The sequence below is a fragment of the Dermacentor andersoni genome, chromosome 2, assembly GCF_023375885.2.
Source record: "Dermacentor andersoni chromosome 2, qqDerAnde1_hic_scaffold, whole genome shotgun sequence".
NCBI classification, from domain to species: Eukaryota; Metazoa; Arthropoda; class Arachnida; order Ixodida; family Ixodidae; genus Dermacentor; species Dermacentor andersoni.
Genome location: NC_092815.1, coordinates 19939065 through 19956287, shown reverse-complemented (window position 1 = coordinate 19956287; position 17223 = coordinate 19939065). Strand labels below are relative to the sequence as shown.

The following is a 17223-nucleotide window of genomic DNA, read 5'->3' as shown; positions in this document are numbered from 1 at the left end:
GAAGTAAGTTGGTTAATCTTATGTTAAGGAATGCAGATAACGGAAAAGGATACGCCGCGAGCATCGTCATTGTCTCACATGTCGATAAATTTTCATGCAGCCAAGGAAAGAAGAAATGGGAAGGACGAAGGACGGCGCTAGAGTTCTAGGAAAACAAACACGCTCAACGACATATACACGAAAGTTGCTGCGGATAAAGTATTGACTGATTATAGACATTCCACAGAATTACACACAGTTCCCACAAGCAGTCAATGCAAATCATTGCAAGAGGCCAACGGTTCTGAGATGCGCCCAGACTATTCAATCCAGCCTTTTTTACAGCTGGCTCCATGTGCAGCCTCCTCGATGCTGCACCGTTTTACTGAGACGGCGCATGCGAATTGCACGCGTGCAACAATGCTCTTCGTCGCGAATACAGCCGCGCACCGCACGAACAGAGTTTGTTGCGTGTCCCCGTCCAGGTAGAATATATACACAGCTCCAGAGAGATTATGGCAGCGTTGTCTGCATCAGGCTCATTGCGCCAACCTCGGTGGAAAAGGAAGACCAGTTTTAGAAGGGACAAGTATTTGCGTGGTTTCCCGTGTGACGCCACTGTACTGAAACCCAACGTCGTATTGGTTAGGTAAGTGACGTACCGCTGAGGCTGCATGTTCATTTTTTATTTTTCATCCAGTTCTTTAAGCAGGACGGCTGCGAAGATTGTCAGTAGTGTACCTTCAGACTATTTTGCGTTATATCTTTTCAGCGAAGCTGTAAGCCTCTAATTGGTCGGGATTTTTCATGGGCTCGTGCACACCCAAAAACAATGTGCGGCTACTCAGACAGATCTCAAACAGCAGCCGGAAAAGAGCACTCACTGTCTTTGAGTTTTCGCCTAACAGAATTATGTTTTCTCGTAAATTCAAATAACAACCCGAAGCTATCATGCCTGCAACTTGTGTGTAAATCGCACTTCATGATTTATCTGACGCAATTTGCTTTGAAATACTCATTTAGTTCAATAAGGCGCTTGCACCTAACGAGGGGCTTAGAAGAATGAGGATGTATGCGGCACTTCCGCCCGCGTGCGCGCGCTGGTGGCGTACGTCGTTTGTGGTGGTGGCGCTTGTCTGACGTCTTCTGACGTCAGTTGGGGTGGAGGTACTTGTCTAACGACATCCACTTTCACAGGGGGGAATGGAGGCGCGTTTTTTAAATCTAGTATGTTACTTATCTCATTCAGCCTTCAGACTTACGTATTACCAGCGGGCATGCTTCGATGGCTGTGGCCGTAACTTTGAGAGTGAATGTTAGGAATAGAGTATAAATAATAGTTTTGTACGCGACAGAGCTGCACACTGTGTACTGGGCTTTGAGAAACGTCGTAGTGGACGGCTAAGAAATAATTTTGACCAAATGGGGCTCCGCAACACGCACGCATCAATAATTTCAACAGTTTCCCCAACTATTTGCATCAACTAATTTAATGTTATTTCTTATCGACGTTATTTTATTGTATAGCGTTCCATTACAGGGTTCAGCCACTGAGTCCACATCTGTGAACTCACCAACACTGAATGAAGAATTGAAAATTCTTAATCTCTTGTGGTGCAGTGCGCTTTTCAAGGGACGCTGGAAATGGAAGAAATGTGCTGAAACTATAGAAACTCTACGTTTCCCAGTGACAGAATTAAACGGTTATTGAAGGGGATGTTCATGTCGAGTGTTCGAGGGAAACACCCACCCAGCTACTTCACAAGTTCCTTTCAATAACGAAAGAAGTGAATTCGCTACGGGACCGCGTATACTGGCACGGGCAGCAGACAACATAACGTCAAGCTGGCTGAAATTAAATCAGGAGTGTCTCAGGGTGCAAGCGATCTTTGCGTCTACAATTTTACATATATGGCGCGAAGGAGATATGAGGAAAGGTGTAATTTCGTGCCACTTGATACGCGATTTCTAGAAGTCAAATGCACGAAGAGACGAGAACGGTATTTCATTGCGTCCTCGTCTCTTGGCGAAGTTAGCTTGTCGAATACAGAACATGACCGCAGAGACACGAAATGTCTATCTGCAAGCCTGCATCTCTGTCAAAGTGTCTGCATGTTGTGCTGAGGGCAGCTCGATATGTACGACTGACAGGTACACGTCGATGTACTAAGAGGCGGCGCTATTTTCCTAAGCCACCACAAGTTTTTAATTTTTGTTTTGTTGTTCGCTTTAGTGGAACACTGCGAGTCAAGGAATATTACATGGCAGCCCTACATTGCCTGTCAATCAAACGCTTCGCGAGACAATTGTTTGCATTGACTTCAGTTCGAAACAATGGGACTTCAAGAAGTGTAAGCGTTACGCATTACTATTATCTGTACGCGTTCGTGGCCCGTCAAATCTACAAATAAGCAGTCTCCTTGCACCGTGTGATTTACTGCACGCATAGTTATTGACAACGTTGAAAACCATGCGCATATAAGCGGCCACTTCGACTTCCGCTGCTAGGTGCAGACGTGAGCAGAGCTGTGCCAATCAGTGCAAGACTGTGTTGGATCGAGCTTGCCACCACACTGCGATATCGCACTGCAAAATTGCGCGGCAGCGAAATCTGCTCTCGAGTGTAGCTGCATCTCAAGCGAAATTGCGCAGTAAGACAAAATTGGAAATTCCAAGCTGCCCTGCAAAATTGCACGTATACGAATTGCACTGTAACATCAACCGCGAAATAGCTCAGTGTATTTAAACCGCAAGATTTATCTGCAACATAATCCCTCCGCGATAAATCGCATTGCGAAATTGCACCGGAAAATAGAATCCTGTTGTAAAATCTCACCATGCAATTACCGTTATACTGAACCGCTCTCAGGAGAAATGGATTTATACCTTATTGTTTGTTCTGTAAAATTTATTGCTTGTACTTGCATATTTTCGTTTAGACTCCCTACTAGCCTTTGGCTGTGTGTCTAAACACTTTTGCCTACTTTCTTAGGTATTGTAATCAAGGACATTCAGTAAGAGAAAGAAAATAATTGTGTGAAATGGCACCGCAGAATGTACGCTCCATCTCACTAAACCACGCAGCACTGCAGGGCTGTAGCCGCTGACGTCCCAGTCGGTACTGAATATTAAGTCAAAGGCATTGCATAAAATACTGCCCCATTAACCTGTGGGCCATGACACGTAGATCTTTGACGTTGAACACAGTCATGAAACGCTACAGTCACAGTCCGTGCAAGTGAAAAAAAATAAAGGTCCAGTCCACTCATAAATAAAACTGTATACGAATGGTAATGCAGAAGAGAGAGAGAAACTTTGATAACGGAAAGGTCGGCTCGAGTGAAATTTGCAGAATGTCTGTGGTTGATAGCAGACGACTCAATATGCACAACGAGATCTGTCTGCGTTTGGGTGGTAAGACAATAGTCTCCAATCTGGAAAACGTTTTACAGATTGCGAAAAATCGCAATCCGTAATGACGACCTTTCAATGTGCTCTTCTATAACAAATCTGAGGCGAGTTGCGAGCATTGCTTGTGGCTTCTAACGATGTGCACTCGAGGGGCTGCGCTCAGCATAAAGCTTTCCGTAGGCAGTTTCGCTACCGCGCAACGTGCCTCACCTTAGCAGGTGCCTCACCTCGACCATCGCTCACGAAAGCGTGCGCTCCAGAGAAGAAGGCAAGCGGTAGAGAGATGCACTCCTTCCGTGCGCGTAACGTGCACTGATTCAGATTCGAATACCGAAAGTTGCGCGCAGCGTCGCATAAGCCGCACACGGTGGACGACGATGGTGTGGCAGCTGAATGAATGGCTTTGTTGCCGTGTACGAAAACTTCCGCACTTCCGGGTCAGATATCTCGCGCAGCTGACGCTGACTTTTCCTTGCATCCTGACGACTGTGATGTGACAGTTGCGGGGTGAATATCGAGTCCCCCGCCTGAAGATTCGTTCATTGGGATTAACGCCCCCTAAAAATACACGAGAACACCGTACTGAAGTGATACGCGGATTAATGTTGTCTATTCGGGATTCCTTAAGTGCACTTGATACTAAGTACACGAGCGTGTTCTCATTTCGCCCCCATCGAAATACGGCCACTTCAGCCGTAAATCGGCCTCGTACTTAATATGAAAAGCGCCATAGCCATCGAGCCACTGCAGGGGGTCCGCCTGAAGAGTATACTGCCACGTAGCAAGTGGCTGCGGAGACCCTCGCGCCTTCCAGTGTCTCCGACATCAGATCAGCGTCAAGCCTCCGAAGTGCGGTGCACCGAAACACTGTAGCCAGTCAGGCGGCGCACTATGGGCAGCCCGCGCGGGCGCCCGGCGAGCCGCTCCCACGGCCCCCGCCTTTCGGCCCGGCTCGCGCGCTCACGCCCGTCGCGTGCGACGCACCGTGCGCCGACGCTCCACTTTCGACGGCGCCACCACTAATGAAAGAAGAAAACGTGCGTGCAGTGGACGCGCACGCCGCCCCCGATCTTAACGAGGCGAGCAAATGAGTCGGAGCGGTGCTCGATCAGCAAAAGCGGCATGCGACGGCGGCGGCAGTGCTGTTGATCCCGACCGAGGAACGCGCTTATACCTGTCCCGCGATTGCACGTATCGTGCGTCTGCTCTACGGCAACGCGTGCGCGCTTGAAGACGCGGCGCTTCCGGTTGACGACGTTCGAAACGTATCCGCGCAGTTACGTAAGCGTGTCTGGCCGCCTCGGGCGTTACGTGTGCGCGTGACAGGTCGTTCTGCAGAGTCAGGTGCTCTTTACTCCGATTACGCGTGACGCTCCCGCCACATCAAGTGCGTTTCGCGTTTATTCATTTTTTTTATGTATATAACGATGCAATAGAATGTGCTTGCACCTCGAAGTGGCACGCAGTCTTCGTACGATATTAACGAAACGGAAGTAAACACCGGTGCACAATATCGACTTCAGCAGGACGGCCTCGTCAAGTCTCCAAATTAGCAGCTCACGTATGGCTCCGCGACAGAAACACACTCGATGTGTAGTTTAAAAAGAGACACGCTCGTAGGAACAGTGTTAGTAGAGCCACACAGTACATGACTGAATAAGCTGCCGGACCCCGTGAACATATACTTCTACGAGCACGTACAGCTTTGCCAAAAGGGAAAGCGAATGCAGAATACTCAAAAGCTTGCCCTACAGCTACTAATTCACGCATTTTCACGAGGGTTCAGTCAAAAGCCTGTCTGCCAGTTTTGTCATTCATCCGTGGACACCAGCGATAGAGGACATCAAACTCATTGGCGTATCCTTTAATCCCTGTCTCATACTGCAACGACGCGTAAGGACGAAGCATGGTGTTCCCCTTTAGTGCTCGTGTGTGTCGTGTTCCCACCTTCACTGTTTTTCGTTTTCTACCTCACGGCTGTAATTCTTTTCTCTCCAGAACAAAGCACCTCGCCGGTTTCCGCCTCGGTGCGTTCACATGACGAACGCAAGCCGATGAAGGTGCAGGAACTATTTTTATCCGAGCCGCTCATTCTTCAGCACTTGCCTCGTGTCACATAAAGATGGCTACAAATGCGCACCGGCTGGTGAACCGTTCGCGCAACGGAGGGTCCAAAACAGACGCGAGCAATCAAGCGATCCCGACAGGACGAAGCAACCCCCCCCCCCGTAATCACAGGGGCCAGAGGGTCGACGCCTGATTTCTAGACTCAAGTGCGTGCGAGCAAAGCCTCGCTAGAAGCGTGCAGCGCGTGAAGCTGTGAGGCGAGTCACGAGCGCGCAACGAAAACAAGTGCCGATTTAATAACGCACGCTTCTAGATTGACTGCACGATTCGTAGTGGTCGTCACGCGGTATTTCCGCGATCGTTACGCGCAACATGTTTCCACAAAAATGGAAAATTACTGATGGAAACTTCAGATCTGTGCACACTACGAATGTTTAAGGACTCGAACACAGGGAATGACCGTTTTACCGTTTCATCGAAAACAACCAAACTTCTGAGGTGTTTTTATAGCCTATTCTATCGCTCAAAATTTATTGCAAGAATTATCCTCATCTAGGCTCCAATTTCTACAATCTTGTTGTTTTCAGAACACTACAAATAAGAATGAAGAACTGTCTACAATATCAAAAGTAATCGCCTATGGTGACGGTTTCTGCCAGAGTATCTACATCCAGCGACGTCCATGCCAAATGTGCATTTTACTTAAAAGTGTCGATAACCATGGTCTATGTAGTGTAAATTAGCTGTGAGCGCAAAACGCTCGACTGCTGCAGAGAAATGCGCGCTAGCACGCAACGCAGCTTAGCAGCAAGGGAAAAAAAAAGAAAGAAAGAAAAGCAGAATGTTTCTTTATGAAAGCCAAGCCATCTTGGAAAGAAAAGGGGGGGAAATGGAAATAAATTACGGAGATTCAAACGCCCATTTTGTAATGTGTATACGAAGTAAAGCTTTCTAAATCGGTTATTTAAATGCTATAAACCTACTTATCTTCGGCAAGGTGTTTTGCAGCATAGCGACATACGTGCCTGCCTGGCAAATCACTAAGACGCGGTAAACCTCCCCACACAGCCCACGTGACTACCACGAACGCAGTATACACTGTCTACGAGATCGGGCCATTTTTTCATCACGCAACCTCCAGGATCAGCCCAGTTTACTACGTCACTGTCTCTAGGACGACTACCCTACCTTAATTTGCTGGGCAACAATTCGACCAAGCAGAGACGCCAAACCCCAGGAAAGGAGGCGCAGAAAGTTTCCCTTTAGTGAAGAAGTGATGCGTTCGAAGGCGTATGCTTGTTACACTGCATGAGGTTATTTAGGAGCCGTATATGTAAGCAGGGCTGCAACTGGGGCCAGTTTGGTTGTGCACTGTTTTGGATAAATGGACTGTTTTGCAGCGGAACAACCTTAAAGCGAGACGGTTTAATGTGAGAGCCCGCCACCGGCAAATATGTAGGGCAGCTTATAACCAGAGTGGCCGTTTGGGGATGTTGTTCCATCACAACGGCTAAAGAAGGGCGAACCGGACACACATATGCGCGCGCACGCGCACACACAGGCGCTACTTCCAATAATTGGTTCTAGCGACCCTTTTGTTTCGTCACACAATACTGACGTGAGCGTAATGCGACAATATCAGTACGAAGTACAGAAATAAACACACAAAGGCCTGACGAGCTATCCAATCTAATTCGTGCTGGACCTACAAGAGCATCACGTTATCTTGCTTTCAGCGCTATAGATGGCATACTTGACGCACATTTAACTAAGTTTTTCAATCTCTTCCGCTTGGATTATCTCCCTGGTAAGCCGATTCCTGCTTCGGCCGACAATTGTAAAGGACACAGGGCCTCTTCCTGTTTTTCTTTTTACATGGGTGTACTTGTATGTGGCGAATAAATAAATGAAAGAAATAATAATCTGCAGGTAAGAACGAGTGGCAGCCACATGTCTAACAATGCTTCGCAGAAAGTCAAGAGCAAGTTTATTTTGCGTCGCAACAGGGCTCTCGCAACCGATAATTTGAGCAACGGCCGGTTCGCCCAGCATAACTGCGGCCCCATGACGTCTATGCGATAAACCACACACTCAGCAAAACCTACATTTATTTATTTATTTATTTATTTATTTATTTATTTATTTATCTTGCAATTCTCGTCGCAGCCACGATTTTTCAGTGCGTTTTCGGATTCACAAGCATGTGCAGCTTATCCAGCCTTCTTGGGTGCGGAGGTGACCACATGCACATTAAAGTGCGCTGTGAATATATATATATATATATATATATATATATATATATATATATATATATATATATATATATATATATATATATATATATATATATATATAGCGGCAGACAGTGCGAATGTGCGGCATCACACTTATGCGACGCCCACACTCACTGGCTCTGCTGCAAAAACCAGCAACAACTAGGGATAGCCTGCGTCAATCAGCCTCATCCTTTGTAGGTCGAATCTGGAGCCAATTAGATGGGGGCGCAACTTTAGGGCATCCTTGAAACAAATATTTATAACCCCCCTCTTGACTAAGAGTGTGGTTAGTGTCACGGGAACAAGGGCTTATTTGGTCCTGTCTTGTTATACCAACAAAAGCGAACATTACAAATAAACAAGCGGAAATCGTAAAAAGCACAGTACCATTATGCCAGTAAAAGGCCAGTACCACTCTCGAATTTTTGGCCAGACAGCGTCAAGCTCGGCCTTTAACTAGTCCGAGGTGCAATTAACAACAAAAAAATCATCAACATATCTAAATATATTTACTACCCTTGCCCCTTATAATCTTTCGCACAGCGTCTCACCGAGGCGGGATAAAACAGAACGCTAAGCCGGGAAGCAATACATGAACCTATACAAAAATACCCTTTTATGCAAATTAAGGCTATCCTCCCATAAAATAAAGGTACATGCAAGATAAAACCTAAGTAGTTACAAGAGAGACCACCCTCATTCTGGAAACCGATCCAATCGTTCCCATGGTGAATCAGCAGGTTGAACCCCTGCATGGGCCATACTTCTCTATACAGTAATCTTAGTACCAATATATCTCCGGCTTTGGTGATCTGACGAAAACATCTACACTGAGAAGGACGTTCATTCGTTCTCCTGAATGGCTCTTGCGTCCGCAGTGAAGCTTCGGCTTTACTAAGACAACAACGTGTCGAGCCACCCGTCCTATTCGATCGCGGGGGGAGGAAAGGCCCGACGAAGCCGCACAACGTGGCAACTTGTCTTCGAGTTGTCCTTGGAGCCCCGTGTGTTTCACTTGTTTCTTTGTCCCTTTCCTTCTCGCGAGTTTGCTGCTCGAGAAAAAGAACGTCCTTGATAAATCGGGGCAGCTGATAGCCGCTGTTTAAGCAGAGTCGAAGCGCGGTAGCAGTCGTGGCAAACAGTGCGTCGATAAGCGCGCTTCGGCATCGACATCGACTACCTACACAAGTCGCACTGAGGAGATCAGCACCTCGCCCCTCTTCGGCATATAAAAATGACATCTCCAGGCGGGAGTACGCGAACCTTGATGGGGTAAAGAACTTAATGAAAGGCTAATGTTTCTTCGATGTCGCAATAAATCTTTGAAAGTTAGCTTTACATGTCCAGCTGCGAATTCTTCAGGTGCACAGAAGAGAACGAGCGTAATGAAATTGATAGGGGTGGTGGTGGTGGCGTTAGTCTTTTGGCAGGCGGGGTTAGCCTGGCATATATAGCCGGCAATTGTTCCGCCTGAACCTCCTGTGAGTTGAGATCAGGGGCGTGTAACCAGGTGTCGAAGAGCCCCGCGTCTCGCACGAAGGCAATCGGCAGTCGTTGCACTCTCTTCCCGATTGCCGCGGGCCCTCCGAGGAGAGCGACGTCTTCAAAGGTCCCGTGCGTAAGAGCACTCTTCTGCAGGCTGTTCACCATCGCTTTTATTTCTGCGTCGAACTGTGGGCGAAGCCAAATGAAATGTTTGATGTCGCTGATATCACCACATAAGGCACAGAGCGGAGAAGCGCACCGTCCAGCCTTGAATGTAATTGATATGTATGGCTCTAGTTGCTTTGTTTGTAGGTTCAGGAGGACAGTAAAGAGAAACACTTAATCAATTTAGACTGATAAACTATTCATTTAGATTTCTATTTTCATTAATTTCTTGTCAACAGCTCGATTACTAGAAGTTCTAATTTCGTTCCGAAATCACAACTCGGGCACTTCCAGTGTGTCGTCGCGGATTTCAAAGTTAGAATCTTTTGTTTCGACTGGCGCACTGTATTGTTCATCGTTGTTTTACTTTAATTTTTCAGATCGGTCATCTTGTTTTCTATAGTATTTCCATCGCTCCCTCCTATATTCCATTTCTGTATTTCCTGTCCCCTCCTTCCTGAAGAGCAGGTAGTCATTGGCAATGTCGCAGTTGACAGCCTGCTCCTTGCTTTCCCTTTCTCTCTTTCAATTGTGTATACGTTTAAAAAAACATAGCAAGAGCATACGAGAGATGTGCGCACGTTTATGTAACATACAAACGCACAAGCCACGGAAAAACGCCCCCCGGACCCCTAGACCAGTAATTCATTCGGGAGGAAAAGCAAGCAGTTAATTTGAGCACACTCTTCGTTTTATAGTTTCTATCTTGGACTTGTTTACTATTTTCGACCAATCCAATCAACAGGCACGTTTTAAAATTAAATTATGGGGTTTTACATGTCGAGACCACTTTCTGATTATGAGGCACGCCGTAGTGGGGGACTCCGGAAATTTCGACCACATGGGGTTCTTTAACTGGCACCTAAATCTAAGTACGCGAGTGTTTTCACATTTCTCCCCCATCGAAATCAGGCCGCCAGGGCCGGGATACGAATCCGCGACCTCGTGCTTAGCAGCCCAACACTATAGCCACAAGCAACCACGGCGGGTCAGGAACGTTTTATCACAGCTGCTAAAATGACTTCTGAGGATTTATGTATGCCATACACTTCACTGCGGCACAAAGGCTACAGAAGCGTGCGCGAAGATTAGTAAAGTATGTCTTTCTATTTCTTTACCCACACCAAACCGAGACATAACGTCGTCGCATGCTCTGAAGTGGTTTTTTTTTTTTTTTTACTTAATGCTGATGTACGTACGCTTAGCTTTTTTTTTTTTTTGGCACTATTTTTCATACACGGCACGATCTGTGGGGCGTTTCGTTATGTTTTGGCCCGTCAATATTGTTATCTATTCAGATTTATCGCGCTGTGGCCACGAGCGTTCATGCAAAATTGTTTCTTGCATTTGATTTCGAGCGTCGCGTGCGAGGTCCCGAAGCGAGAAAGCGTCTATACATCGGCACAGCGGCACCGATCGCCGATCGAGCCCGGGCGGGACTAACGGGCACCCTTTTCGTTCTCCCCGCGTGTCCGGGCGGCCCAGAAGGTCGCCTGACCCTGGGGCCGGCGGTGGCCGCCGCCGAGGCGAGGAGGCGCGGCCCTGTCCGCGCGTGCCTTTTGTTTCCGCGAGACAAAGGACCCGTGCTCACACAACGTGCAATCGCCGCGCGGCTCTCTCCCTGCAGGCGTGACGCAATTAAAGGCGGCCGCACGCGCCTCGGGCGTCAACGTGGACGCGTGCTGGCACGCGCGCGAGACCCTAGTGCCGCGCCACGTGTCTCGGTAATTGGGTGCAGCGCCGCGTCCTGCTGAAAGCCCGTTCCGCCACACGCACCGCATTGCCGCACAAACGTTTTTCTTTTACACGCGGCTACCCCGTTTTCGCATTAACTGTACACATGCCTCAGAAATGTCGATAAGTGGGTGTGTTACGACATTTATGGGTGCTGTACAGCCGCGCCGTCAGACATAGCCTGAGCAATTAAAACACATCTCTAGCAGTTTAATTTTTATAAACGCAGGCTGTAAGTAGCGAACATCGAGCGCTTTGGGAGGAAGACGCATTCAGCTAGCAGTTTCGAGGCACATCAAAGAGAAGTCTTCCGCGCCATCCGCAGGAAAAACGAAAAGGCGTTGAGGGCGGGTTCGGGTTAAGTATAGCGGAGGCTCTACATTAATTCGGCCGTTTAATGGCCATTTACTCCAGCCTGACCAGACAGTTGCCCACAGGTAGAGTTAAGAAAGTGGTGCGAAGAGCTCAAGACCGTTGCCATCAATGTGCTCGCATTCGATGGGTGCATGCTGTAATTCAGGCATCTCTACAGGAGCTGACACCGAGGTCATAAGTTAGTTTAAATAGTTGAAAGTATGAGAACGCAAGAATGTTGAAAGTTGAAATGTAACTTCTCGCAAATTAGTAAAAAGACGCAGCCTTCTCAAACGTTATCACTCGCGAATAGACTTGCAAAAGATGTAGCTGCCGTGCCAGCTGCACGGAATTCTCCAGACGGAGTGCAAATGTGGACGCAGCGTTGATTACTCGTCCTTCAAAAACTTGACGAGCTTGCAGGGCGTGAGCTACTTCACAGCTGATAGGAATCTATTTGAGGAGCGCATTATAGCAGTCTTTGGAGCACTGCTCATTAATCCGCATAATCTGCTGCACCGTCGAAGTATACCCCCCCCCCCCCCCCCCCGTACAGGGATCTGTACACTGATGTTGACTGCGAGCGGCAGCTGTGCATTATTCGGAGAACGTGAGCGCACTGCGGAATGGGCACATTTGAGGTCAGTTGCAAATTGCACTAGGTGTTGCCCTGTTACTGCAGGATAGACTGGTTACAGTGGCATCATCGCGGTCGCCGTTTCAGTGCGGCTTTAACGCGCCATCAAGCCTGCGCCTAATCAGCAATCTTTCGAAGCCAGCGTTGAAGGTATGCATTATGCTCTACCATGGTATCCGGAGCATCACCTACGAAAGATCCACAGTCCCTGCACCAAGAAAAAGAAATGCGCTGACAACTACATGGCGCTAAATGTATCTAGGTTAAGCCACAGTAAATGCTGATATTTTAACGACCAATGCAGAAGATGCACGAAAAGCATGCTCATTAAATATTACCTATTCCTATCGCATTTGTATCTATACCATGACCGTAACATGTAGGACGAGACTCATACTGGTTGGCATGATACAGTGTTTAGACGACAAAATATTATTCCTTTCAATTTATTTGATACGCTCTCTCCAGCCTGCACTAAACGACAATGCAGCACTAATTGTACAGCTCGCGTTGTGTTTATTGGCGAGCAGTTGCACAGAGCGAGCGCACACCAGAAGCCTCAACAGTGCTAAAGGTAGGGTCACGTCACATATAGCTTCATACTTTCCGACGTCTGTCACACTGCTTTCGAACGACAGACGGCTTTGGTGGTTATAGATAAGCGCTGCTCCCCCTGACTTCCGTCTAACAACCATGCTGAGGTCCTCAGACTCAGGGTGCACGTGCTTATGCCGTTCAGCACGAGGAAGGAATCCGGGACGACGTAGGGTTATCTATATAGGGCACGCGTAAGCGGGCACCACGGCCACAAAGCCAGACAGCGAAAGCGCACGGGGCTCATCATCTCGCGTGGTGGACACGCCCGGGACGATGAGCAACCGCTCAAACGCTTCGTGGCGCGTCCATGGCTTCGCTACCCGCAGCTTGACTCTGCACGCCGCGTGGCACGCACTCGGTGGTCAGTCTCACGAACGAGATCATCCCTCTGCAATCATCCCAGCTCAATCGGTCCTTTCGCGCCGCAAGAGCCCACGCCTCGCCGGGGATGGTTGATCCACGTGAACGTCATGCACGCTCCGAGACAGACGGGCTTCCTGCTTCGTGGACCGGACTCCGTCAGCGTTGCAGCCGGTGGCAAAGCTTTCGCCGCTTCTCCGGGGCCTTTCGAAAGCGAGGGAGAGTCCACGGTTAATGGCCGGCAATTAGGGCGAATTACGGCCGCCCGGTCGGATCGATCGGCCGCTTTCGCCCACCGCGTCACGCTGCACGCGCCGCGGACACAAAAACACGAGCGGCGCCGACGGCAGAGATGAGGCCGTCGCGCTCAGAAACACTTCCGTCCGAGCTCAGACCGCGTCGGAGACACAGCGTATAGAGCGGCTCGGACAGCGTCACGCCGCCTTGCCGGATTGCGAGAGATCTCGATACCGACTCCTGAAAAGCGTACAATGGGGGCGCGACGTAAATAGGAAGTGACGGCAGCACAACGGCCACGCGCGTTAGGGGGCTTTGTCGCAATCGCAATTAATCGTGGACCTCCGGCATCACCGACGCACTTCTGACTTTTGTGGTTCCCATAGCCACTCAAGAACGTGCCATAGTCTCCCACTAGTAAACGCTCTTTGGAGCATCCGCAATGATTCGCGTCACCTGGCGCAAGGCTTGCCAGCATTTAAACTGCACACATGAACTGGATGATGAGGCAGTGACGCCTTTCACGCGTCATGCTTCGCTGGTGCTATAAAAAGGCGCAATCGGCCTCTTTTAGCGATTGCGTGCCACGAAACACAAAGTTAGGGTATCTTTAAGCAATGAATTATTAAAAAGTTTACGCAAGCAACTCGCACAGGTTGAACGCCTGCCATGGACCATTTCTACCGTTGCCTTCCCTTGTTCTCTCGTCCAACGCTGTTCTCTTTCTTCTTCCCTCCACTCCCCCACTCTTTTTTTTTTTTTACATAAAGCTTATTAGGTTTTAGAACAGCCGTCAGACGTTGGTATAGATTGAAACACCCTCTTTGAGTGGCATTTTGTCACTTCCCAATGCAATAATTTCCTTACCTAAACCCTTAATAATATAGTACAGTGGAGCGTACACGCTGCTCCGAGTAACCGATCCACCTGAAATCACACAGCGATCTCTAAGCTTCCTTGGAAGCCGGCAATTAAGACGTATTCTTATTGTTTGTGATAAACACACTTGCTGACCCGGAAGTACGCCTTTTTCTTTCTAAAACGTGAAGCTACCGCTATCTAAAAAACAACAATGATGAAGCAGACTACGAAGGCTAATCAACTTGCGTATATATCCTTCGTGACGCAAAGATTACACGACGCCTCAGTCCACTACGGTGCCGACGCTTCGGGCATCCTAAAATGTGCCGCATCTGATGAACTACTATGCGATCAGATCAACTTCGCGTTCTCATTTTGTATAGAATCGACCAGCAACCAGGAAGCGCCGCTACGTGCACACTGCAGCCAGTGAATTTTCTCACGCCTAAGCCAGACAGATCGGTCGAGCGGTGTTGACTGCTTCGGTCTCACTTCTCTTTTCTTCCAAGAGTTGAGATAATTTCGTTATAGAGGACGCTACAATGGGACCATTTCGCTGCCTTAAAGAACAGTCGAAAGACCAGCGAACGAAAAAGACAAGAAAAGACTAAGTCTTTCCGGAACGTGCCGCGTAAGTGACCAGCCAGCACCTTCAAACATTGTTACAGGAACAAGATTAAGTGAGCATTGTTTCACGCAGCATGGTGCCGAATACAGCGTAGCGCCTACAAAGTGTTGCCATTGTTTCAGCGATACGCAAGCTCCCAGCACACGCACAGTTGTGCCTCGGATTTCTTTTGACGCCTTTATGGCTTAGTTCTTGAAGCCAAGTTGGTAGCCAAACAGAAGCCGCCTTGGCACGGGAGGCGAGGTAACAGCTAACACAGACAAGGCAATTCAATAAGCTAAATATTACCTTTCTCACCACCAAGACAATTTTATTATACTTGTGCTTCGATTTCAGCTGGGCAAACACTTCCTATTTTCCCATGATTTTAAGACGTCCATCATGCAGTCACAGCTATGCGCGCGAGCTTAAACGACAAATGAACACAGTACAGCGGTACGATCGAGCACATCGCTGTCACTACGCCAGTGTCCTTGTGGTGGTTGAATTGTGTTCACTACGATAATGCTGTTCATGATAGTTCAGTTGTTTGAACACTCAACAAACTTCCATGGGAATGTATTACAGAGCGGTAAAAATGAGAGAATCCCTTATGAAAATGACAGTTGAAAAGTTGTTGGCATATTGTTGACGAATTGTTGACTCAATAGCCTTTCAACAATACCTCAACAATTATTGAAACCACAGGCAATAATTCAACAGTAAAGTTGTTGGGCAGTTCACAACAAAAAAGTCGTTGACTAAATTCTGTTGGTATATTGTTGAATAGTATTGAGTATTATTGAGCCATTGTTGAGCAGTTTTCAACAATAAAGTCATTGACTAAATTCTCTTGATATATTGTTGAATAGTATTGAGTATTATTGAGCCATTGTTGAGTAATTTTCAACAATAAAGACGTTGACTAAATTCTGTTGATATATTGCGGAATAGTATTGAGTATTATTGAGCCAATATTGAGTAGTTTTCAACAATAAAGTCGTTGACTAAATTCTCTTGACATATTGTTGAATAGTATTGGCTATTGAACCATTGTTGAGTAGTTTCCAACAATAAAGTCGTTGACTAAATGCTGTTAACTTATTGTTGAATAAAATTGAGTGACGAGCAATATTGTGTTTCGAAGTACATGTGAAAAGCACACGCACATATGTATGTGTGCGTCTTTTGCACATATATGTTGCTTTACTGATCACTTGATCACCATTGCATATATACAGGGTGTTGTTTCACGTTACTTGAACCATAGACGTATATACACGTGTTTCAGCTAACTTTACTCAGAGTTTAAAAATATGCCGATGCACCATAAGACGATGCGACCAAATGCATGTTGCTCACTCTTGTACGTGTCACGCTATTCTTGTATTTTTCCTAAGTAGTTAATTAGTCAAGAAAATAGCCATTCTGAAGGAACAAAGCTAGGCGAAAAATTCTAATTAGAAAGCTCTAGAGCACTTTGCAAAACGTCCTATTAGGTAATTTCTCACTTTTTATCTATTAAGTGTTAGTGTTTTTCAGCTTACTGCGGATGCCCGTGAAATAGAAAAAATATCACCTGACATATCCGCTTGCGCGCCGTGCTTGCAGCGCTCCCAAACGAGCATACCATCGCGCAGGGTGTGTTGCCGCTTAAAAGGCGACAGGGCAGTGACGAAGGCGTTGGCTGTGGTATTGACGCCAGCGACGTGCTTCCCTCGCTGCGGTTCATGATGGCGATAAGCAGACGGGTGTTCACACCGGTTAAATGGTATGTTTTCATTTGTGCGCAGAAGGCTTAGGAGCAGTGCAATCACGACTCGCAGGCGGGCATATGTCACGCGGTGCTTTTTCTATTTCGCGAGCATCCGCAGTAAGCTGAAAAACAATAATACTTAACAGATAGAAAGACAGAAACTGTTTATTCGGACGTGTTGCCAACAGCTCTGCAACTTTCTAATTGGAATTTCTTTCCTAACTTCCTTGCTTCAGAAGTTTGTTAATTATGCTTGACTAATTAGCTAATTAAGCAAAAATACACAAATAGCGCGACACGCTACATACCAAAGGGAACAACATGCATTTAGTCGCGTCGTCATAGAGTTTACACTCGGCCTAAAGTTAGCAGAAACACCCTGCATATATATATATATATATATATATATATATATATATATATATATATATATATATATATATATGCAGTTTGAGAAGACAAACGTCCCTACAAGCAGTGACAAACAACCGATGATGGGACGCATCCTGCATTTCCATCGGCCTCCATTATAAGGGGCCAGTGCCCTGGCTGTGTGTTAGGAAACGGCATTGCATGCCTCCATGTTAAATATGGTCAAGGTGGCGGAGAAGGTTAACAAAATTCAAGTCTGGGGTTTGACGTGCCAAAACCACGCTTTGATTATGAGCCGCACCGTAGTAAGAAACGCCATATTTAT

At 47.2% G+C, this 17223-nt stretch overlaps 1 protein-coding gene across 1 annotated transcript in view; it reads right to left on the bottom strand.

Moving 5' to 3' along the window:
• The window catches only part of LOC126542796 (uncharacterized), a 132587-nt gene that overhangs the window by 21041 nt on the left and 94323 nt on the right, over positions 1-17223 (bottom strand). The window lies entirely within an intron of this gene.